Source organism: Mycteria americana, chromosome Z (genome assembly GCF_035582795.1).
Source record: "Mycteria americana isolate JAX WOST 10 ecotype Jacksonville Zoo and Gardens chromosome Z, USCA_MyAme_1.0, whole genome shotgun sequence".
Lineage (NCBI taxonomy): Eukaryota > Metazoa > Chordata > Aves > Ciconiiformes > Ciconiidae > Mycteria > Mycteria americana.
Window position 1 is genome coordinate 25,272,135 of NC_134396.1, and position 26,275 is coordinate 25,298,409.

Here is a 26,275-nt window from a genome sequence, read left to right on the forward strand (position 1 = left end):
CCTTAATTTAGTATATTGCACTGAACCAGTGCCAGAAACTGATGCTGCATAATAAAGATATTAAGGGTAATTTTAAAGATCAGCATCACTGAAACCACTAAGGTTAGACTTGTTCTTATCCTACATCTTCTTGACCCAGAAGGTACAATGTAGTTTAATTTTGGACTACCAGGTCATCATTTTAACTACAATTTTAGCTCATTTTTTCTCAGTTTCAATCAATACAAAAGCTTAGTGGAACCACAATAAATAGAAAGACAGGGCTTAGGTCATCCAGATCAGCTTGGTATCTCTGCTTTAAAATGTCACAAAATTATGCTTTCTGTCTGTAGCAGTTCTAATAACATGTGTCTCCAAAGATCACTGCAAAAGAAATTCTCTCACCTTGTAGACTTAGAAACTTTATGAAAAAATAATGCAAACACTTTCAAGAACAGTTGTTTTCTCTGCACAGACCTGAGTAAAGTGATGGCCAAATGAACAAACAGGAAAAAATACCCAGCTCACAAGTTCTCTGCATTTACCTAATGTATTTGTTTCTGAAATCAAACTACAGACAACAGCCAGCACAACTTAACTTGGACAAAATGCAGTAGGCAGGCAGGGGCCCGTTACTTGCTAGAAAATACAAAGCTAATATGTTTTATTTTTTGTGTTATGTGACAGCAGTGATTGCGTAAGAGAAGACAGGGAACAGGAGAAAAGGGACCAAAAAACTAGCAAAATAAACTTTTTGCTAATACTCTGAACGTATCCAATGCATCTTTAGAAAAAGGGGGATTCAGTGCGACAAGAATGTTGTCATCACAACAGAACAGCAACCAGTTTACCAGAAAGTTATTCTCCAGAAAAAATCAAGCTTGGATGACTTCCAAGAGCCCTGAAGACCTTGGCATCTAAGTCTTTGGCATCTAAGGCCTTGGCAATGGTTAATCAGCCCTTGAAGTTATGGCACACTGCCATTTCCCAATTCTTGGACAAGATGAACAATTTGGATTGTGTTGTGAGAACACCAAGATCATAAAATTGACTTAGGCAGGAAGGATGTTTTCTGGACTGATGGACACTTTTCCAAGTGCTTATTTAATTTGAGAATAGTTATCACAGGGTCCGGGTATAGTAATGAAAAAACAAAACCTACAATGCAGTTTTTAAAATGGTGGTAAAAGTGGGATTGGACAGATGGAACAAAGTCAAAGCTGGCAGAAATCTGGGCAGACTTCTTTATGATTATTTTAGATAATACTGAGAACACATACCAAGAACAGACTGGGCAAGGACACAAAGACAGAGATAAAGACTGGCAGACGCTCATAGTAATACTGTTAAATAATAAATGTATGCTGCTAGTCACAGAATGTCATCTTTATTAATAAATCAGAAGACGGGCTGGTCCAAAGGATTTCTGGGTGCCTATCGTTGTATCTAACAACTGTATCCGTATTTTTCTGCATACTGAAGTACATGAAGACTTCTTGGAAGCAAAGCATTCTAATTCTATTGTGTAAGACACGGAAAATGCAGAGTTTGAGTGTTCTGTGTATTGTCCAGTGTTATCCCATTCATTTTTCTTACCAGAGTACATTGAAGGATAATCAGTCAGCCTGTAACTGTAGGTAGATATACATCTATCATCTAGCTCTACCTTTTTTTTTTTTTTTTTTAATTTATACTAAGTAGTATTGAGACCAGAGCAGAGTTCTCCTTCTTGCAATGTTGCAAAAGAGTCAGTCCTGTTCAAATCCAGGGACTTACCTTATCAGTGTACAAAACACCTGATTGTATGAAGTCTCATGGGAGAATATTAAGATCATCAGGTTGATGGAGCACACTTCAGAGTTAACTAGTCTCCACAGTAAACAGATACTTTCTATATATACTGCTACCACCTTCTACGTAGCTCCCTATAAAGCATACTGGCTTTATACTATGCTTCAAATTTCTAAAGATAAATCTTGATTGCAATCCAAAGTATAACTGAAATTTTTTGAGTGTGGGGAAGATGAAAAAATCTAGAAAAAATCAGCAAAGTTTAAAAGAGATTAGGACATACAAAGCATTCTGCGCAGAAAAAGGAAGGGGAATGTAGAATATCAGGTTCTTGTCACATGACCAGATTTAACTCTATTTAGTGTCAAAAGAATCGCTTATATGAAGCACAAAGTTAGGGGTTCATCCAATACAAGAAGTCAAAATAATTTCCACTAAAAATTTAAGATATGTTCATGAGGACTTTAAAACTCTCCCTTTAATACAGTGGGCAAAAACTTCATTGGTATGTTCATCCACTAAATAATTCTAGAAACTTTTATCTAAGCATTTACCAAAATGTTTGTCCCAAATCTCAAGTTCCTGTAAGGCTGTGCTGTTAACCAGAATAGCCTGCCAAGATTTCTAGTTTCTATTAATTACTCTGAAAGTATGGCAGACCTACTCAAAGAAAGTAAGGGACAGCATGGTATATGTTTTAGTTAATATTTATCAATTTGAGGATGATTTTCACTGTAGTTATTTTCTACATGGCTGTTGATATAAATCTGTTATTCTGTTTTTCATACAGGAACTGAATAAATGAGGAGAATATTTACAGTGATAAAGAAACAGCTGAAAGAAGTGCAAAATGGTGTTTCTCTATTCTTCTGCATGTTTAACATATTAGGTAAACTCAGACAGACATATCGTATATTGTGGGTTTGGAAATCCTTATCAAATATACTGATTTTAGAACTTTACAAAATACTGAACTTCAGTCAGCAACACCTTTGTCTTGCTTGATATGCTAGTGCCTTCTTATGAATTAGTCCACACTTTTAGAATAACTGTTATAAAATATAAAACTGTGTTTCTATTACTGGGCGGTGATATATACTGTTTACCATAAAATTTCAAAAAAAAAGTGCGAAATGTTCAAATGTACTGACATATGTCCTTTCATATGAAACACTGGTTAGAGACTAGAAATGCTCAGGTTAAGAAGAGGAAAGTCTAGACACTGTTATCTTTTTGCTGTTAAATAAAAGGACTCCCACCACTGAAGATGCAGTCTACGCTCTCTGATCACAGAGGAAAAACCTGGACCAGCTGTTTAGTGATTCCTCAGTTCTTCAAATCTTCATTTTTTCCTTTCTTTTGTGAAGCGGGATTAGAATTTATCTGAGCTTCTTTCTTTCTTCCTTCTTTTCCCACACAGCATTTAAATATATAAACAGGAGTCTAATTTAAAAAAATTACCTAGTTACAAACTATCAAGCTAATACATACACATTTAAAAAATGGTAATCTCTTCCAGGAGCAACTACTATCATCAGGTCTGTAAAGCACATCTCGCATAAAACTTCAAGCAAAACTAAGTACTAGGACCTGTGAAAATATCTTGTGCAGTATAACAATGTGAGCTATTCTTTTAGCAGCTGGCACTTTTACATTGTTTTGAAGCCTCTTTCCACAAAGGAAATGTATAGGGTAAAAGACCTATAAAATGAATACTCTCTCTGACTTCCTCTCTCCCCTGTTTTGGTAACTTACTCCACTGAATTGTGTATACTTGCCTCACAATGACTTAAAAAAAGTGCTACTCCAATTGATAAGCTTCTTTGGATGACAACAATTAAAGAAATGTATGGCTATAAATGTAAATCTGCATATAAAAATGCAAATATCGGCATTCAATAACATTGTCTATTTGGACTTCACTAGGGGAATTTCATTACATAGAAGAAGAAATTGTTGGCACATTCACGTTTCTGTAGCTTTCTCTCTAAGCCTTTTGCCTCTCAGAATAGTGTGGTATAGTTTTACAAGATGGAAAAGGCATTTTTTTACGTCTAAATCTTGTTTGTCAGAGAACAAACAATTTCAACTTAAGCTTCAATGCAGTACACTGAATGTACTACAAACAATGAAGTCTACAGCTAGTGCTGGACTCATATACTAGAACAATCATGTGTGCTTATGTTAAACAGATCAACCCTAGCTTTCCTTAAAAAAGATGTGCATAGCAAGTATTGTGGTGAAAGCAAAGTTGTCTGCTGACTTCTGCTGTCCTGTTGGTACATCAAAATTCGATGACCTATGACACATCAAAGGCAGATTCACAGACGTGCTATGACAGATAAGAAAACATTTGAAAAAGTTTGTATTCTCTAAATATTTTTTTCTACTTTTGTCTTCAATACTCTTATTTGATTTTCTTATACCGAGCATGGTTATATCCGGCAATCTTTAAAAAACAGGCTTTGAAATGGAGAACATGTCATCAGATGTGTAACAGCTGCAGACTTTCTCCGAAGTGGCACTGTCAGATTAATAAAAAAATTAAGTCCCCTGTACATTTAGTATGCCATGTAAAGATATTCCAGCTTCTTTATAACTGCTTTGTTTAATAGGTGACTGAGAAATATATTTGAATGCTTGATCATAACAACTTCAAAAAGTTAAATAGATTTTAAAGCAGTCTTATTTGTTTGTAAATCATTATAAGTAATATATTGACAAAAAAATCACTTCTTGCTCTTTGTCAAATGCAGCAGGGGGCAACGTTTTTTTTTTTAATTTTCATTTTATCTTTTTCTGTATCGCTAACCACAGTAATGAAGAAGTCCCTAACTCTCAAGACTGAACCCAGTCTACTCAGCAGCAATAATACCATCTCTTTTTAAATCATACCATCTCTTTTTAAATCAGTTTTGCTTATGAGGACTTTGAAATTAACATCATACTGAAATAGGACACACAATGTGTTGCCCTCATAAAATGGAATTGCATCTTTGTATTTTAATTAATGAAAGTCAAGAAACGGAGAGGAGCACTGGCAGTAACACTGGCCTATGAACATTCTTGGAGAAGCAGTTTAGCTGTGAAATGTATTTCCCTCTGAACTACACAATCAGGGGCTCACTCATACTGGCAAGGACCTGTGGAGGTCTCCAGCCCCAGCCCCTGCGCAGAGCAGGCTCAGCCGTGGGCTCAAACCAGGCTGCTCAGGGCTTCATCCAGTTGGGGCATGAAACCCCCAAGGATGGAGATGGTCCAACCTCCCTGGGCCCCAGCCCCACCACTGGACTGTCCTTGTGGGAAAAAGGCTTCTCCTTATCTCCAGCCTGAGCCTCTTGTGTTTCAGCTCGTGCTGCTGCCTCTCTCCCTCCCACCACGCACCGCTGTGAAGAGCCCGGCTGCATCTCCCCCATCCCTGCCATCGGTGCCGGGGATGCTGTTGGGTGCCCCTGAAGCTGTCCTTCCTCCTGGCGGCAGCAGCCCCAGCCCACAGCATGTCCTCCCAGGGGAAGAGCTCCAGTGCCACTCCTGTCCTCAACTCCTGTCATCTTATCTATATTTTTATTGTACTGGGGTGACCAACACTGTAATCAGTAACCAGATGTGGTCTAACAAGCCCTGAGCACAGGGGGAATAATTCCTGCCTTGATCTTCTGGCTCTGTCCCTGTTCACACAGCCCAGGATACTGTTTCCTTTCTTTGCAGAAATCCTAGCCTTCATTTGGTTACATGAGGCATAAGCTGGTTTCCTTAAACAGCCATATACCCAAGTGTCTTATGAGTTAGCTACTGAAATATTAGCACAAATATCCTGTTCCCTAAACGTACAATGAATTAAAATGTTTGTTTACTTAGGAACACTCTGTTCTAACATAAAATTTACATTCAGCAAGTTGGCTGTGACTTCCAACACAAAATCGTTAAAAATAATACTGTTAAGAAGATGCGTTCTCTTTTGGCAATATATCTGGAAATAACTTGTTAAGTTGTCAAATTCTTCTTTTTCCAGGGCACCATTAAAGAAATCTATTCTGTCAACTACTTCTTCAAGAAATCACTTTATTAGAAATAATGTGCCTCAACAGATATTAAAACAATGACAGTGGGACATTAACATAGGTCTATTTAGCATGCCTTACTACCTGACAGGTTAATATTTATGTAGGCTACAAGTGCCATAAATAATTGGACTAAACTAGTGGTCTTCATTTTAATGGGATTCTGTTTTGTATTTCTTTGGGGGCTTTTTCTTTTGTCCTCAGAGCCATTTATTTAACTTTTTTTTCTTTTTAATTACAAAGAGAGACAGAAATGTCAGACGCTTGCTATCGAAACTATTTTACCATCATGTTATACAGTTTATGAAGCTGTCTTTCCACAGATATGTTAAGAACATAAAACAAGTCACTGTATGTGAACCAAAAAGACGTTTAGCTTAGTACACATCTTCTGTCAAAGGCCAAGATCAGATGCAGAGATAAGAGTGTAACAGGAGAAATATACCATGAACTTTCCTCAATGTATTATCCCAGCATCCAGTGATTTGAAGTTCAGGGACCTGTTATACTTGTGTGCTCTCAAAAAATACACTCTGGTGTACTCCTAGAACAGAAAGGTGGAGCTATTCCATGCTCTGTTTTGTTCTGCATTTTCTATTACAGCTCTATAATCCCACATGTGCCAATTTCATAAATATCTGGAATTGCTAAAAGTAGGAGGAAGCTCAGGTACTAATGGCCTGGAATACACTTTGCAAATGAAATTCAGTCAGCCCCCACAGGTGTCTGACACACATCACTTCTACCTAATCTCACATTTACTAACTCATAGGAGGTATTAAAATCCTTTTAAAAAGAACTGTTTACTGATCCACTCAGTTGAAGACATGCTTGCCTTGACAGAAATAAATGTACACGGAATGAGAATGGGCAGAATAAAAAAAAAAATAGTGCCAAAATAAGTGGCAATAAAATAAATGAAAAAAGAAATCATGTGTTTGTGATCCCATTTCCAATGGATGGTTTTCCAGTTCCCATTTTGCTTTACAAATGCATGCTTATATTGCCAAATTTCATGGAAATGAGCAGCACAGCCATTTAAAAGACATCAAATAAACATCCTTTTTATTACAGCGAAATGCAAATATCAAGTCTTAACAAGTAAATCTAGGGTCTGTAATTTTAAAACAGCAATAACAATAACCTCAGGCTACGTTTTCATTTTGTGGTTGACTTTATGAGAAGCAACTGTTATTTCTGTGTGGCACTTCAATGAGTCAGAGGCATGCTCATTCAAGTTAAAACAGTGGTACTCTGGCAGTACTTGTGATGGAAAGTCAATGATTATTGGTAAATCCAGCCACGCTGCCCATCACACTGCCTGTGACAAGGCTTTTAACCTATTTCAAATTTAAATGTCAATGTTTGCATAAACATTTCTCAGGAAGATTAAACCTAAACAGGAATATCAGTGAACCTTGTGATAAAATTCTGTAAGTAGAAAAGCTCTAACACATTCCCTCAAAACCCAGGTAATTATACTGGAAGTTTCTTAACAGACAGCTAGAAGACAGCAATGAATGGTTTGCCTATCTGTGTCTGCCCTTCCACAGACACACGAAAACCCACCTTCATTTCAGAAGACAGGAGTTTTACAGATAGAGCTAGCTTCTATACCAGTTTTAAACAGTTGAAGAATACATAAACCCAAAGAGTAATCTCTGAGTTTACTCAGAGAGTGTCCCTGAGACAGATAAGACATTTTTGTCTTTGTAGATATAAAATATTTACTGATTTTATTTCCTCATATATAAGAAATCCATATAAGGAACAAATAGTTATATGCACACTTGATTGTGATTTCCAGATGGAACTAAACTGATATAACAGCTTAAAATAATTCTGAGAAAAAGACTGCAAGCTGTCAGAATTTCAGGATAACTGAGCACCTTAAAACAGGAATAACAACTGTAAAAAAGTTTACATTTGGGACTCATGGTGGAGAACAATATGCAAATTTGTTTAGCATATTCTATAGAATAGGTAGTATTTGAATTAGTATCCAAAGAATGCTTTGAATTAGTACCCAAGGAAGAGTAAAACATTTAAAACTGTGTTTAATACTGCACAGACGTAAAACACCTTGTTTCTATTTCAATATTGCCATGGCAAATTTTGACAAGTCATATGAACCTCCTGCTAGACTCAAAAAGTCCAAGATGAAGAATCTACTGCCATTACTTTAGTTAGAGACAATTTTATTGACTTTCTTCATAGTCAATTTTTATTTATAGTCAATTTTAAGGGTCTCAGAGAAACTATGGTGTTGTATGGTTCTTTTGGAACCTACTCACCAAAGGATCTTTTTATTCTTTAGCCCTGAACACCAAGTCTTCAAGCCTGCTTATGTCTACCAGATTCCTCACAGTCGTCAAAGGAAATGTTAAGTTTGACAGCCAGGCTCCATGGCTAAAGCACACGCCTTCCTAATGTGATTAATTTTACAAGACAATAAACATTATGGTCACAATAAATAGACAGAAAGCTCCACTGTGAATATCTTTGTATTTCTCATACGTGGTCAAATTAAACCAGAATCAGTTTGGTGACCTTATGCCTCTAAGGAGCTGGCAAAATAGACTGGAATAGGAACTTCACATTCAAAACTTCATGAACTTCATGAAATCTTGTTTTTATCTCTGCCAAAACCCCAACTTACAGGGAAGAAGATGCTACAATATTTAATAGTATCAATTATTTATTTAACTGAAAATCAGATATGTGGTAGTTTATCCATTATATAATAGAAGTTATTCAACACATCTTGAGAAAGTCCTGGATAAGAATCTTCCATTCAGTACTCACATATGATACACCAGTTTTTCTCTAGCTATCTGAAATTCTCTTGTCCTAGTTTAAAGAGAAAGCTGCTCTCCCAAAATCCAAACTACAATGCAAGGTGTATGATGGTTAGAATGGGTGACAGGACTACCACATGTCTTAGCAGAAAATATTTTCCCGACTAGTTAACAACATTTTTCCAAACAACCACCTAGTGTCATTTGAGGCATGCCAAAACTGCAGAAGTCCCAAAGAACAGGGGAGAAGAACATCTAACTTCCACATCTTGGAAAATGTACACACCTAACAAATTTACTATAATGCAGGTAATGTTAAGAGTGGGCAATTTAATGCAAATTAATTGCATCAGCAGCAATTAACTAACTTAATTAAGTTAGTTATCCGTTCGTATATTACCATGTTACGTTATAAAACAATGTGGCCAAGCATAAAAAGCGTGTCCCCTAACTAGCTAGCCATACTAACTAGTTCTGCCATTGACTAGCCCTGCTTATATTGGCCTTTTCAATAACAGAAGGATTTAAGTGCAGCAGCTGCCTAGATAACAATATCATGCTATTGGGTGTCTATTGTGCTTCAAATATGGTTCTATTGATATGGTTCTGCCACATCCCGAAAGTATGTGCTGACAACAATTTATGTAGAAAAACTGAGCGTAAAAAAAAGGATGGTAAGAGGCATCCCCACCTGCATTCATAGCTTGACCATATGAAATAAAAAAAAGAGAGAGAAAGTAATTATTTTTGCCCAGAGTTCACTATCCTCATTTGCCCTACTAATGTGATTTAATGTGTAGGAACTGCAATTTACTTTACCTGGAGAAAAGTGGTTTGGAGTTTTTATATTTATTTCTTGAGTAACAAAAATAAATTTTCTAGCATAATTTTCTTAAGATGAAATAAACTTCTTGTATACTATTTTGGACTTGGATGAACTTAAATTCCATTCACTGATATCCACTCCTAGATTCCACTCTCAGGATTCTTCATGTCTCTTATAGCAGCTGCCACTTCACAAAATTGTGCAAGTCTCTAAAAGCTAAAATGAAAGAGCACTAGGAATCTCTACTGTAGGTCTTAAATGATTTAATAAATGGCCTTTTCATCAGAAAATTCCTTGTAATTACTCTAATATCAAGACATTCTACATCCTAAATGAAAAATAAGTAGTTAGCAGTTATTCATTAAAACTCACCAAAAAATTAATAAAATTATGTGCACTAGCCAAAAGTCTCCTGCACTTTTCATTGTGATCATTCTGTTGAAGTCAATAAAATATTCCTAAAAGTTAAAAAGAAGCAATACACTGCTCACATTACTTACTGGCTTTTAGCTAGCAGAGATTAAGTTGCTGGGATACAATATGCACCTTAAGATATCACCACTGATTTTGCAGGATAACAAAATCCCTACTGATCTGGTGTGGAGCAATGAAAACATTGGAGAAGCTTCCTGTTACTCAGTTTTATCTAAATTCAGTATTCTAATACTTTGCTCTTAAATACAGAAGGAAATGTTATAACGCAGCACAAACTCTAAATTATTTAAGCCTTCCTATGGGCACTTAGGCTATATCTCCAGTAAAGATAAGTGTATGATGGAACAAGCGGTTTAAGCAGCTTGTCCCAATTCCTGCTACCAGTAAAAAGGAAGTCAATAATTCAAATTCATTCATTAAATACTTATTTAATAAGTAGATTGGGAAAGAAGGCGAAAATGCAGAATTCCTTCTTTGAAACATTTTTCACTGTTCAAGATAAAAAGCACCTGACAAGAATCAGTATTTTGTTTCTAAGAATAAAAAATTCTGTACTTGTAGATTGCAGCACTTAGATATTTTGTCTAACCTCCAATATATATATTTTTTTTTTCCTTTGCTCTTTTTGCTTACCCCCAGGGTTCACACTTTGTATTTCCAGTGAATTCAGTTTTATTCACCCCATTCCTTCTGTAAGATAGGGTATACACTGCAGACTTTGGCCATAATAGTTCTATTTGCCTGTGGTATGATGATACTATATCCCCAACTGATGCAAATGTGCCAGAAAAAAAAAAATAACATTTAAGTCTTTTCTAGAGGTATTCATATTGGTAGGACTTCCTGCGGTTGGAACAAGCAATTTCAGTGAGGTGGGGCTGGAATAAATTATGACCCAAAAGATTTTATTTATAGATACAGTAGCAAATTATTCCTCAACTTATACCTTTTGTCAGAACTCATTTTTTCGAGGAGCTATAAACCTCATAATCTCCAAATCACATCCACTAATATCCCAGCTGATGGTAGGATTGCTCTCTCCCTCACCCCTTCTGTAGCTCATAGTTTGTTACCTTTAGTTTACTCAAACTTCAGCATTTGAGAGACTCTTTTTATTTTTCTCAATCTTACTGCACTGCTTTGATAAGAGTATTGTATTATAGTATACTGTGCTATATAAGTAAGAAACAATAATAGTATTCAACTTTTTGTATATTGTACTATTACTCTCATCTAATTTTAAACACAAATAGAAGAGAAAAAAACACCTGAAGTGCAACAGAAAACACATAAAAGAGAGCTGACATATTTCGATATAAAACAAAAATCTTCTTAAAAATACAGAATCCACTTTCTGCCCTTCATTTTCACTACTTCAGTCTCCCTTCACCACTAACCTCTGCTGAAAAACAACTTTTAATTTTCTCCTTTATTCAGAAGGTTAAATTCACAGGGCACAACATATACCAAAACCATCCACCTTAAGCACATACAAAACTGGTATATATAAAATTTGGTGATCTCTATCCAAATACTTAGCCACTTAATCATTTCAGAACTTATTTTGAAATTTAAAGTTTTAAAATACATGGACATGAAGTCCCTCAGATGGTATAACAATGCCTCAGAATAGGCACTATTGTATGAGAGGATTGCAAAAAAACAGAAAGTTCTTCCACAATATGCAAAGAATGGAAAAACAAATCTTCTTAGTATGATATTGAATATTCATGCTTTCTTAAGAGAATTGGGGTAAAAATTGCTTATAGTGCTTACTGGAAGGCTCTTATGCATCAGGACTGATGCTATTTGCAAGTGTAGGCAGCTTTACGGATCCAGAGAAATCTAATGGAGCAAGAAGGGAGACGGCCGCTTAGAATCCAAAGTGTTGGTAAGTCTAGGGGTAAAAAAATAAGATGTCACCCAATGTGAGGTATGTTGCTGTTCTGTTGGGAGTTGTGCCTTCACACGTGGTTAGGATCCATACAAGCAACACCAGAATCCCAGTTTGTCCTGTTCTCTTGAGAACCAGTAAGTCATTGACCACTGACCTAACCATTTATCTTGTCTCCAGGATAAAAGCTAAGTTGCAACCTTTCCAACATTCAGTTTTAAGAACAAATCCCAAATGGCTGGGCCAGAGATGCCTTGTGAAATCTAGGAAAGGTAACTGAAAAAATGCATTGCCAGGACAATTTTCTCTTGTTAACTTCTTGCCTAAAAAGGCATGTGACTTGTCTTGCTAGCAATCTTGTCAATAGAAAGGATTCTCAAGCAGGTCGTGATGATGAAAATAAAGAATTGCAGGTTATGATTCGATCCCTTGTTTAAAAGAGACCAAGCGGACGCGTTACCATCAATGGTCTTTGCAGGCATGACGAACTAAGGAAGAAGTCACAGCATCCCTTAGTAAAATTAATCTTATTTTTCTTGCCAGTATATCAGAAATAAAAACTTGAGCAAAAAAATGTGGCCTTCTCCCCTTGCTTTAAACAAACATTGGCTTCGGAAAGGAATGAAAGGAACTTCTCACTGCTGGACAGATAGATGAAAGAGTGGACAGAAGAGCTGGGACTCAGTCACTCTCTCTCATAGAAGAAAGACGGTGCTTGCTGCACTATCTTAATAGTCTGTCCACAAACAGTGCTTACATGGTCTAAGACAAGAAAACTAGCAAATTCTAAAGGAAAAACAAATTATTGTCTGGGAGAAAGAAAGCAAAACATATAGAGGTAAGAACAGTTGGAAAGAACTATCTGCCTGTGAAATGATAACCATGTACCTTACCATTTTCAGTAATCTCACCTTTTCCTCTATATTTTAAATGTTTAGAAATGTTGAAGTTATAAAAAATTTAAATTGCTATTTTTTTCCACCTAACTAAAATGTCCTTACAGTACAGAATTGTCTCACAGTGAGGAGCCTTGAACTACAACTGCAATTGTCATGGTATAATCGGCAGATCCATTTGAATAAAGTATCAAAAGCCATCAAGCCAAAACTGAGACCAGCTAAACTTCTACCAATTTTTGGTAAGAGCAAACAATGAAATGAACTGTCCCTTTAGCAGAGAATACTCAGCTCCTTGTTCCATGTATCAGATTTTTCCTAGCAATAACTTTGTTATAGAAAGAAAAAAATGAAATCAATTATCAGCTTTCTTGAACACAAAATTAAGAAGTGATCACTCAAAACAGTACCAAAAACTTTGCACCATTTTAGTTGGCTCTGAGTTTCAGCACTACTGCTATCTAATGCTCAAAAGCTAGATTTAATGACTGTATCCAAAAGTTCATGATGTGTACACCAGGTTCAACAGAGTTCCTAATAGATTCAGTGTTCCCATTTCTTTAATGAAACTTTATCATTTCACTGTTTATTTTAAGCAGACTGTAAGTCATGAGAGTAATCAACACGATTGAGATCTTAAGAAAATGGGAAAAAAAAGTCCCAATAACATTTACTGAATACGTAAAACTAATTCTACCATAACCCAAATGACTAATCTGTAACATTTAAATACTGTTCTGGGGGTATTTCAAAATACGAAAACTTCCATTTGACTATAGGAATGTTACCAGTAATCAAGATTTGACCATCATTCTTTTGAAACTTTCTAATTCTTGTCAATGAAGAGAAAAAAAAAAGAAAACTGAAGTTCTACAAGATAAAACCCCATAAATCCCCAATTTTAATCATTAGAACAGTGCAATTATTTTTAAACTTCACTCATGATTTCAAAGATACACATTTACATTTTCTGAGCACCTGGAAATGACTATGCTACTGGGAGAGTGTCGTCCCTCCACACTCCCCGCCCCCCCCCCCCCCCTTATAAGCAGAAGTAAATTAAGCTTAGTTATTATAGATCTACTGAAAACAGAATTTATTTATGGCTTCTTGTCTACATTTCTCTCCCTGCCCCCAGTTCACCTAAAAAAAAATAGACCAATCATCATGACTTATCTGCAAAGCAGAATTAGACATATGTTTCAGGCATCAGAGCCTAAAACAATCTATATTAACAGTTGATGATGAAAGCTAAACTGTTCTTAGTTATGTTCAGCCTCTACCTTTCCTTCTGTTCTTCCCTCTAATATGAAATCTGCAATAAATCTGTCCATGTGGTTCTTGGCTCTATCTTCTTTGTATTTTTAATCTAAAAATCCAATCTTAAAACAACTTGTTCCAACTGATGCCCTATTGCACCCTTCTCCTTTTTTCATGCAATAAAATCAATTTCTGTAAATGAAGAAATGACACTAGTAAAAAATACCTGAAACTTCACCTTGTTTCACTCATTCATTAGAAAGAAACTCTCTACGATATACAACACATGCATAGCTTCCTATCTTTTACGAATGGCAGAAGTTTCAACTGTACATAAAATTTATTTTAAATATTAATCTATTTCATAAAATTCTCTCTCATGAGTTATCAGCCAGCATTAAGGCTAAAACCACATAGATTCTTGAACTCCAAAGGGCTGAGTTTCTGAAGGATCTTGCTGCAACCAAACACTACATTGAGAACACATGAAAATTAGGCCATCATTTAAGAATATCTACTTACACTGTCACTTGAGTTTAGGCAACTCATTAAACAACAACAACACCCTCCCTAAGTATCTCACATTGAGACCTATCCTCCTCTGTTTCAAGACTTAAGCAAAAATAACCCCAGAATTTTGAAGTATCTAGGTATCCTTAGAAACATAAAGTGTTCAGTACCCATCAGAGGAACTACCAATAAGCCTAAATTTAAGTTTCCAGGTTTGAAAAATGAGAATGGTACACCCTGAGACTTTTTTCTGCTTGTTTTTTTGTGGTTTTGACATTTTGCAACTAATGACCAAACTCAAGATTTGACTGATCTAAAGTCCAGCTAAGAAGACCATTTTCTCACTGACTTCAACATATTCTCAATTCCATCCTCTGCCTGCTATATGAAACACGCCACAACAACAAATGATTGCTTTTGGGCTTACTAATGGCTTTTCTGCACTTGGCTTCATCTTCTTGCCATAAATCAAGTTCCAAGTGACAGTAGCTTTTTGCAAAAAAATCCCTGGCAACTTTTCAGCCTCTCAATTCGCTTTTCTTGAAAGTCATTTTGCTGCAGGTATAATGAAGAGGATTCCCCAGATAGTCTTCTTCCTTATCTATACAGCCAAAACCCAAATAAATCTCTGTGTGAACATTAAGATAGAGGTTGTCTATACAGATTTGTTTATCTTAGGAGCTGGGCTGATAATGCCATTTAAGACAAGATGATATATTTTATTAAAATAAATTACAGGCCTAGTGAAAAGATGGCAGTCTAACAGCTGAAACAATGGAATATGTGGGAGCTAAGATGAGCTTTTGAGCTTGGTACTAAGCTAGAAGCACTGAATTTCAAACGATTAAATAGAAAATGTACTTTATAACTGCCATTCATAGCAGTGATCATAAAAAATTGATTTCTTTACAAGGATATTCACAGTAGTGAAGAACTGTTCTTACCCAAGTTAGATGGGATACAAAAATATGGCCGTACTCTTCCAAGACAAATTTCTGTTTGAAAGGCAGGGAATATGAATGAGCACAGAAAGAACAAGACTATTTAATGTTCAGATAAAAAACTTACATTGATTGAAAATTAAGGGAATTGTACAGCTAACATGTTTACCATTCTCCTTTAAGTGATCTTTTTTAACCACTGTTAAATATAGCATAGCATAGCATAGCACAGCACAGCATAGCATAGCATAGCATAGCATAGCATAGCATAGCATAGCATAGCATAGCATAGCATAGAATAGAATAGAATAGAATAGAATAATTTCAGTTGGAAAGGACCTACAACAATCCAACTGCCTGACCACTTCAGGGCTGACCTAAAGTTTGAACACATTATTAAGGGCATTGTCCAAATGCTTCCTAAACACTGACAGGCTTGGGGCATCGACCACCTCTCTAGGAAGCTTGTTCCAGTGTTTGACTACCATTTCTGTAAAGAAATGCTTCCTAATATCCAGTCTAAACCTTCCCTGACGCAGCTTTGAGCCATTCCCACACGTCCTATCCCTGGATACCAGGGAGAAGAGAACAGCACCTCCTTCTCCACTTCCCCTCCTCAGGAAGCTGTAGAGAGCAGTGAGGTTGCCCCTCAGCCTCCTTTTCTCCAAACTAGACAAGCCCAAAGTCCTTAGCCGTTCCTCAGAGGACGTGCCTTCCAGCCCTTCCACCAGCTTTGTTGCCCTCCTCTGGACACATTCAAGGACCTTCCCATCCTTCTTAAATTGTGGGGCCCAGAACTGCACACAGTACTCAAGGTGAGGCTGCACCAACGCTGAATACAGTGGGATGATCACCTCTTTTGATGGGCTGGTTACGCTGTGTTTGATGCACCCCAGGATGTGGTTTGCCCTCTTGACTGCCAGGGCACGCTGCTGACTCCTATTGAGCCTGCTGTCAACCAGCACCTCCAGGTCCCTTTCTGTAGGGCTGCTCTCCAGCCACTCCTCTCCCAATTTAGATTTATGCCAGGCATTACTCTGTCCCAGGTGCAGAATCTGGCACTTGGTCTTGTTAAATTTCATCCCCTTAATCATTGCCCAATGCTCCAACCTATCCAGACCCCTCTGCAAGGCCTCTTGTCCCTCAAGAGAGTCAACAGCACCTCACAGTTTGGTATCATCAGCAAACTTGCTAATGGTGTGTTCAACTCCTGCATCCAGATCATCAATAAACATATTGAAGAGGGCTGGCCCTAGAAATGAACCCTGAGGAACACTGCTGGTGACTGGTCTCCAGCCAGATCTAGCCCCATTCCCTACAACCCTTTGAGCTCCGCCATTCAGCCAGTTCTTCACCCAGCACACCGTGAACCTGCTCATCCCACAGTTGGACAACTTGTCCAGAAGGATGCTGTGAGGGACAGTATCAAAAGCCTTACTAAAATCCAGAAAAACTACATCCACCACCTTCCCTTCATCCATTAGGTGGGTGACCTTATCACAGCAGGATATCAAATTAGTTAAACAGGACTTTCCCTTTGTGAACCCCTGTTGACTGTGCCTCATGATTGCATTATTCTTTAAATGCCTTTCAATAGTACCCAGTATGATCTTCTCCATAATTTTTCCAGGAACTGAGTTTACACTAACAGGTCTGCAGTTCCCTGGGTCTTCCCTCACACTCTTTCTGTAGACTGTAATAAAATTGTCTAGCTTCCAGTCAGCAGGGACCTCCCCAGACTCCCAAGACCTTTGGTAGATGATTGAGGGGTCCTGCTGTAACAATAATAACAATAATTCAAATAACAACAATAATTCAGATATGCACTGTTAAGGCAATATCTCCTGAAATAGTCAACACTATGAAAGTCCACAGTGTTATAAGCCAAGATTCAGGTGCATTGGTGGTCCTAATGAGACACCGGGCTCTAATCAGTGTTTTTTGACTGTATTTGACTGAAAAGCTTATTGAAATGCTTCCACTTGAAAAATTACCTCATTATTCCATTTTGCTGTTGTCATATTAAGCATGTACTGACACTGTACATCACAAGATGCATTCAATTTAAACAAAACTGCTAAAATGCTATTACTATCTAACATTTTACATCACAGTAGATTCTTTGTAGCAGTTTTACAGTAAATCACTTTAATGGAATAATTTAAATCACAGTGGACTTAAGTCACAATTTTGCACATGATTTACCCATTTGTAAGTGAAGACAAAGAAATTCCATTTGCTACTGAACTAGTGAATGGTAACTTTATTAATGCATCTTTGCTACAAAGATAAATGGAACAGTAGTAGGTCAGCTGCAGAACTTCACGTCAGTTTACAGCAAGCATTGAAATACTTGAAGTGATATATATCACAATAGGATTTTATATCCTGCCTAAGCCTTAGAGTATTCATAAAAGTTTCTCCCTCCCCATAGAGCCACTTAAATCACAGTTCTTTCACCCTCCTACCCCACTAATGCAATGAAACCTCCTTTGCTTTGCTGCATCAATTAAAAGTCATTGCTTCAGAATTTATTATTAGTCCCAATAATAAAAATATTTTTGCTTTGACAAGATCCATTGAATTTCAGCTTCCTTTTAATGTTTATATGTTTGCCAAAAATATTTTAAATACTTTTGTATGTATTCTTATTTTTAGTTTTTGCTTCTTATGTCAAATCTTTGAAAACTTAACAATCACATAATAAATACTATTTTATGACCTATTGCCAGGCTAAGCAAGCTGAAGTATTACATAAGCTTTCTTTAATTAATAAATTACATTTTCAGATATATGTGAAAAAGCATTCTTACTAGGCTTTTTCTGTATTTGAAGATTAGCACTTATTATATTAAAATGGATTTAATTTTACTGTCACTTCAGTACACTAGTGTCAAACGTCCTATATTTCAGCAAACATTTCTGTCATCCTAATGGTGCACTTGATAAGACATGAGCGTTCACAGAAACCACTAGTCTGGAAAGCTGAAGACAGACCTACTACATGAACGTCTTTTTCTAGTAATTGCCTTGGTTTTCTTATGCTATATTAGGCATCTTATATGAATATTTGCTGTGATAACAATTAAATTGAAACTGTCAAGCTGCTAATACCACTGGGTGCCTTACAGATACTCTGACATTGTCAGCAGTTGAGCAACTAATCATATCATCTTCTCAAACAGATAATCTCTAGAATTACAATACTTTTTTTTTAATCAATATGAAATATTGACATGAAAAAATTCCCTAGAATTCTGCTGTCAATTTTACTTTCATGTTGTGCAGTAATGACAATTACATTGCTAATTAATATTGTAAGAGTTTGTTAAGTGAGTGGACATACAGATAGATAAATTGCATGCAGAATTGAGGCCACAGATTACAACAACAACAGGAAACATGGCATTTGATTAATTGCATTGGTTTTCATTAAGTCATTGGCTTCAATTGAGACAGTGGTTTTAGGCCACTGAACAATGAAAGCTTGCATAATCTGAACCAATACTGAACCAATAGGGCTCTACACAAGGCCAAGGGCCTTAAATGTATGCATAACAACTAATCCCAGGAAAAGCGATTGCATTCTAAAAACTCTTGGTGTAAGAAAAACTATTTTGTACTTATTTTTTTGTATCAATTAAAATAGAAAAATGGCCCACCATTTTACAAATTGATAAAAAAAAATAACACAATGCAAATTTGAATGACAGATTTAAATTGAATTACCTTACATCCAAGCAGCAACTAGAAAAAGTCAGATTTTTTATGTATGTACATAGACACGTAGCGCTGCAAAATATCAAAATTATAGCACAGAATTCAAAAAAACTATCCTTATTCAGAACAGCTAGCAGTTGTACACAGAGTTAATGCTCTGCCTTTTCTTGTAAAGATCACTTGTAACATCATATCTGTGTGCTGCTTATATCTGTGTCAGTCTTTGAGGAACCAGATCAAAATGGTAACCTATTGTATATAGCAGGTCATGGCTCTTTAGAGTTAGGAAATTTCGTTTTAATTCTATGCTTACATCAGCTGATACTGGTTCTGCAAGGACAGACTGGCAGAAGAAATACTCCTCTTCCCCCTACTAATTCCTTTTTCATTGTTCACATTGTCACTTGTTTCTGACAGATTTCTGATGATTTGGGGATGACAGTGTGGGAAAAGGGACTGAATCATCATAGGTACCAATGAGTGGGAAAAAAGTATAAAACAAATGTGTTTTAAAATTGATCTACTCAGGATGGCTTAGTTTGTATTTTCCAAGTGGCCAGCATATACTTATTCCTCTTGTTATCAAAAATGCCTATAACACTATATACAGTCGTTAGATACTAGAATGGGAATACCCAAATGGGGGTTATGCTAAAATTAGTCTGAGCTGTTGCCTGAAAGTATTTAACAGGTGTACATTCTTTGCCAAAACTGTCCAGTGAAGAATTCTTTCAAGCTAAATAGAACTGCTCTGCTTTTGTCCGGTATTATTTCAATTCCTCTTCTTAGATCACAACAACTGTCAGACATCTATCTATGAACCACAAGTTTCTTGTCTTTCATAGATATATAATAAGAACAAATATGATATAGCCTAGCCAGCTTACTGATTTCAAGCCAATGCTTATCTCTTAGGACCATCCATAGTGCCCTATAAATGTCAGTCATAAATAATTTTCTACTACTGCTAATATTTCAAAAACTAAAATTGATCCTATGCACATGTACTAATATGTGAAACTGAACTGGATAATTTTATAGCATTGTATGTAAAACAGAAACTTGGCTGGATGAAATTCACTAACATATGAAATTCAGTGAGGAATAGAAGGAAGAAAAATAAACCTTTACAAAGTCATAATGGTAGCTGGTATTACTGGCTGGCAGCAGGAAAACTTTCTCCATGTATGCTCATTGAGCAAATACAACTGAACATTCAATCATGTTAAAAGAATACGAAGGACAACAAAGAGTTGAAAGAAACTTCATGAATAAAAAACATTGTTTGTGGGGAATAAAGTTAGGACAGATGTCTCAAAAAAATCTGATTACTATGGATACCTTCTTAAGACATCTTAAAAGGTCTTGTAAGTTGAGCAGCCTACTCTTGATTTTCCAAAGTAACTAATCTCTGAAAGTCTTGGCTATAGGAATTTACACTGACAATCAAGAAATTTGGGATTGCTGTTTCATTCTTTTTTTTGAAGTGACTGCTCTACTTTTTGGAAGAGGCTTTCTAACATACAGCTTTAAATTTATGATTACTGTAGCAGGTTCTTTATAATAAAATAGCGTGCAAGAAAAAGGAAAATTTTTACATTTAAAACTAAGAAAAAAAAGTGTAACCAAAATATTCACTGATTGAGGAGAAAAATATATTTCATAAATTTTGCATCTAGGGACATGAGTGGAAATATAAAAAAGTATTAACTATAAAAAAACATGAGGTGAGGCACTTGCCAGAAACATCTTACAATACTTATCGCAGTTATTCAATCATTTTCATTCATTTTAAACGACTACAAACATAGCTTTTTAAAGAACTACACAAAAGTCAACAATAGATAACTGTTAAATTAGTAAGATCAAGTGTATATTCCTAGAAGTTGAACTCAATACCCTGCATCATATATTTACAGTAATAGACCCTTACATGTTTACTGATTGCTGCAGAATTTATAAGGTGCAGTATTTTCTAAACCATTAACATTAGTTACCACATATATGCCTGCACTATAAAGGAACTTAAAAAAAGGACCATGTATTTCACAAAATTATTCTTTTGTATCCTGTTCTGGCTAGTGGTTAAATCTCACCACCCCATTTTTATAAAGATCAATAATTCATTAACTATTTCAATTTATACTGCATGCAAGGCAAATGTTTTATTTGCCCAACATACATTCACATACCCAAAGAAAAAATTTCAAAATAGTTTCTAACATTACAGCTAAATATTTTTAATGCTGTACTACTTTGTAAGCCATTTCAAGAAATCTGCATGCCATTCTACAACTGCCTGTAGGGGTTTCTTTTAAGCTTAAGTTGTATTGGCTATCTCGCCTTTTGTTTCACTATTTCACAAAATCCTTCTGTGTGACTGTCAAGCAGCTGTGTTTTGTTCCTTAATCTTCCTTGCACAGCTCCCCAGGAAAGACTTTACAACATAAACTGCAAAGTACCATTTTCACAGCAGGAACAACAGTGTTCCTCTTCAAAAAGAGGCATAATAAAAATAAGAGTGTAATGAACATGCTAATTCTGGTCACAAGGTGCTACATATAGCATGATCACTGAAAGTTCAGGAAGTTTGAGGGAAAGATACTGCTTTGGCTCTTCAAAAGTCTTCTCATGCAATATATGTTTGAGATAAATGTCTTTCCAGTGTATGAAGTTCTCCCACAGGTGTTTTCTTGCTTCCCTTTTTTCTATTCATTCCACTTTCAAAAGCCTGTCCTACTAGCAGCCCCCTGGCAATAATCACTGTGACTATATAGCAAACTGTTCAGTCAGATAAACACTGGTATGCATCGTTTATACAGCTCCAGTTGGAACACGGCAAATTTCTCCTACCATGCAGCTAATACCCAGAATATGTACAGTCCTTCCTCCCATTTGTCTAGAAATGAGAGATATCCCACAGCACATTTTCCAACATTGTAGCTGTGCCACTCCATTTGTCTAATTTCCATGCCCTCAAAGATAGCTGTCCCAAATGACAGATTACTTCAAAATAGTTTCTTCTCATTTCAGTACTACTGGGTACAGTGAAAATACAGACATGAGCTTCTATTATCATTGAATCTTGAATCTATTGCTAGCAGCAGAAACCAAAAAGGTAGCACCTTGGATTCATAATCTCTGTTTTTTGGGGTTTTTTTGTTTGTTTTTTTAAAGTGTGGAAATGTTCTGCACTTCTGAGAGTCTAATAAAAATCATCTCTCTCAGTTATCTCAATCTCAATCTCTGTGTGTATCAATGGACAGGGAAACACTGTTCAGTAAATATTGCACTTTTTATTTTATGTAGCAATGACTGTGACATTAAATCAATCAGTTTCTAAAAAGCATAAAAAGGAATAACTGCCCTAGGCACTTCCCACAGAAATTTTATTTTAATTCTTCCATCCTTATACAGTGCTTGTCCTACAAAGATGCTATGTGTCAATATTTTTATAATGTACAGTATGATCAACAATAATAGAGAAAATTGTGGGCTGAGAAAACAAACTGCCTTCTGCTTAAGTGTCCTGTGTAGTCTCTCTCTTTATTTCCCAGACAGCAAAGAAAACAAAGCAAAGAGCAGTGACAGTAGAATGTACTTAGGTATTCTGCTCTACTGGACCTTCTCCATCCTTGCTTAAAACCACACCCTTCTGTGCTGCAATCATATACCTTCTCAGGAGGCAGGTGAACCTACGCTTTTTGAGGTCCTTATACTCTTGGAAGAACTTAATCAAGGAATAATAATAAAAAAATAATTTAAAAAATGAAAAGCAGGATTCCTTAAAATTAATGGCATGGAATTGTTGCTCATTTCTCTACTAGAAGGAGACACGTCATTTCCTCCTTCCTGAATGATTTATACACTTGCATATGACGCCAGAATCCTTGTCCTATAGCCATGAAAAATGTCTGTTATCCACCATTTGCAAGACCAAAAAACAGTTACGTGGCTTTAACAAGAAATTAATGGACAATAAAAGGAAAGCTATTCCATCTCTGATGTCTGCAGAGTATGGGAAGATCCTACACTTTATTGTCTTTCATTGCCTATTGAACACTTATAATTTTGAATTAAAGAATCAAAGCACTGTTCTACTCATATGGTTCTTAGTACAAATTTTCAAAACAAAGAGCTCCAAAATAAATAGCATCAGCTCCTCTTGTCTGGAAGGAGACTTCCAGACTTCTTACAAGCTTTGTTTCCCTTCAGATTCATCATTTTCATGTGGGTGAATCTGCCCTGGAAAACAGCTGCCTCCTTTACATACAGAAAATCAAAAGCAGTTTCCATTTATCTCAGACATTCACTCTTGGTCCAGACTGTCACAATATTCAGCCTCACAAGTAAAAGTTTAGCCTGGAACGTTTCCTGATTTACTCTGGTAATAGAAAAAAGGCCCAATACTTTGTATCTGTTAAGGCCTCAAAATGTTATCACCTGTAGCTGCCTTTTCTGCCCTTTTTCCTTCTCACCTTGTGAAGTTTCAAACCCAGAAGCTAAAGACTTCATTTATATTCATAGTTCTTAGAGACCCAAGTACTACAGATTGGTCATAGTGTAAGAACCTAATGAAACAGGGTAAAACCTGTAGTGCATAGAACTAGTGTTACTCTATACTGCCACAGACAGAAAAACTGACAAGTTTGGTTCTAAAAATACGGATATAGTGGCAAAAATGTTGCTGTTCTGTGCTGTGCAAAAGATTTGTAGCAGTGAAACTGGATTTAGTGAAACAAATAAACGAATGAACAAAAATGAATATAGGTAGGTCAACTCCTGGGAGCATCCTGATTTCACCAACATCCCATATTAGGGTTGCAATACTTGTGGGTTTGATTGTGGGTAAACTCTGACTTCGTCCCCAGGGTGCCCTCTTGCAAGAGACACAAATGCCAAGTTGGGTCTGTGATAGCACCATTATTGAAAGATTTTAAGAACATATGAAAGTTATGTGTGTATCTTCTGCAGTCCAGAGTCACACACATGCCCCAGGGATGAGTAAAGCCTAAGTGGACCACAGGCCCAACTCACTCCATTCTGTTTTGCATTTGATTATGTCTCTTAATTCCTGTTCACATCTATGATATATATTTATACCTAGAGCAGCTATGTGAGGCACAGAGGCACTCTTTCCCACAAAGGCATAATCAGATTGAGTGTTTTCCACAAGGCTACTTTTGCAGACTGTACAAAATGAAGATTTGTGTAAGTTTGCAAAGTAGAAGCTAATAATAGAATTACTTATCTTCCACTTTAATGATAATGCCCTTAGGACTGAACTATCCTTTGTCTTGGAAAGCAATATAGGAAGTCATTGTACTTAGAGCACTTCAAAATTTTAACCCTGCCAAAATTTCCTTACAATGCCCTGTTACTCTGCATGGTCCTTGCTTTCTCTGATGTCACCCCTTTATCTAAACCTACAGTCCCAGTATGTTCATGAGTTCTCATATCTCCCAGTTTCAGATTAAATCCATAAATCTATTGCTGGGGCCAAAGTATATTCCAGCAGTTGCAAAAGCGATACGTATTATGGCTGGAAACAACGCACAATCTTTCATATTTCTGTAATTAGACAATTAATTTTTAATTAATATTTAAAATTTAAATTGATCTAATTTTAAACTTCATAACTAATAACATACATTTTTTGTTCATCAGGCATTTGCACATGCATATCAGTATGCATGGTTTTTAAAACAGGATCTGATGCTAAGGTTGTCTGAAGTAGCATTGAGCTATTTGAGTAAGAAATAGGCAGCAGAGCCATATATGCCTTACAAGAAATTGATTAAATGATCAATAGGACAAGCAAAGAAACATAATATTTTACAGTCAGTCAGTTTTGACACTCAGACAACTCTTCTGCCTTTTTCAACCACTATGGCCCTCAGTAGAGAGATGCGGGCTGTTGCTTCTTCTCTACAAACCCCAAAATGAGAACTTTGGTTGGTTTAGAACAGTATCTTTCAAAACACATGCACGCATGTTTCAAGACCAGAGTGTGTTGTAAATACACATCAAGAAACTCTGAAGACAAAGAATACTTCTTCCACCTGCGTTTTCACATTGTTTTTTGCTTTTTGTTCCCTATCGTCCCTTTTCCCATCTCCCTTTAATTTACAAAACTTTTAATGAAGTATGAAAATGTCATTTTTTGTCCATTTTCAACAACGTGGAAGCTGTGCATAAAAAATGTTTCTATCAGTTAATAAAGGGAAAACCTTATCTTAGGGAGATAATAACAGGTCCATGGTGCTGTTAAAACATGAACCTAACTATCAGTCTTCCCATTTTCATTGGCTAGAAGAATTTTTTAAATTCTGGGAAGAATTTTTAAAAGATAACAGAAGGAACAATCATGGCATTAGAGATAAGAACTTTAAACATTAAAAAGGTTTGCTCACACCAGACTACCTCTAGGAAAAAAATATGTATGTACTTAGTGTTATTACTTCTTATATATGTACATAGTGTTGTTAGTTGACTCCAACAGTAATGCCAGGACTGTCCGTACAGATTAAAATAGCTAATTAAAGTATAGCAATAAATAATTTATTTTTCTTTTTTTGAATAAAAATCCAACTTCAGGGAAGAATAAGAGAAAAGAAACCTCCTTGTCACCCTACATTTGTTGGGATGGAAGGATCAAAAAAAATTATTTAAATCATACATTTTACAAATTTTCTTCTAAATTCTGTAAAGCTGACTAATCATCTTCAATTCCTATAAACAGGCCCCCTGCAGTTAATTCTGCAGATCAAGTAATGCCATGTAATATCACAATACAAGACAGTAATCTTCAGTCATAAAAGCAACCCTGCAAACTGGAGAGTATGGTATTTCATGAAGTGTCTCCAAATCCAGCTTCCATTCATCCCCAGGTGACAGAATGAAATGTTCAGGTCATTTGACAACTCGCATTTACTCCTCTGAGTATTATCTAGACAGTAGACTTAGCAGTATATTCATATCCTCACTCCTGAAGTATAGTTGAAAAAATAGATTTTTTTCCTTTACTGTCTTCAAAAACTTCTTGCTGAAGTAAGAATACAAGTCAGGTGACCATTTCCGTATTTGAAATGGAAGAAGCCCTCCCTTTTTTTATGTGTTGTATCTTGGGTGGAAAATCTTGTAGCAGCTTAACTTCAACTAAAA

The 26,275-nt window shown here is 36.1% G+C and overlaps 1 protein-coding gene across 4 annotated transcripts in view; it reads right to left on the reverse strand.

Annotated features, from left to right (window-relative positions):
- PTPRD (protein tyrosine phosphatase receptor type D) overlaps nt 1–26,275 on the reverse strand; it is a 386,895-nt gene that overhangs the window by 192,434 nt on the left and 168,186 nt on the right. The gene's annotated exons all lie outside the window — the stretch shown is intronic.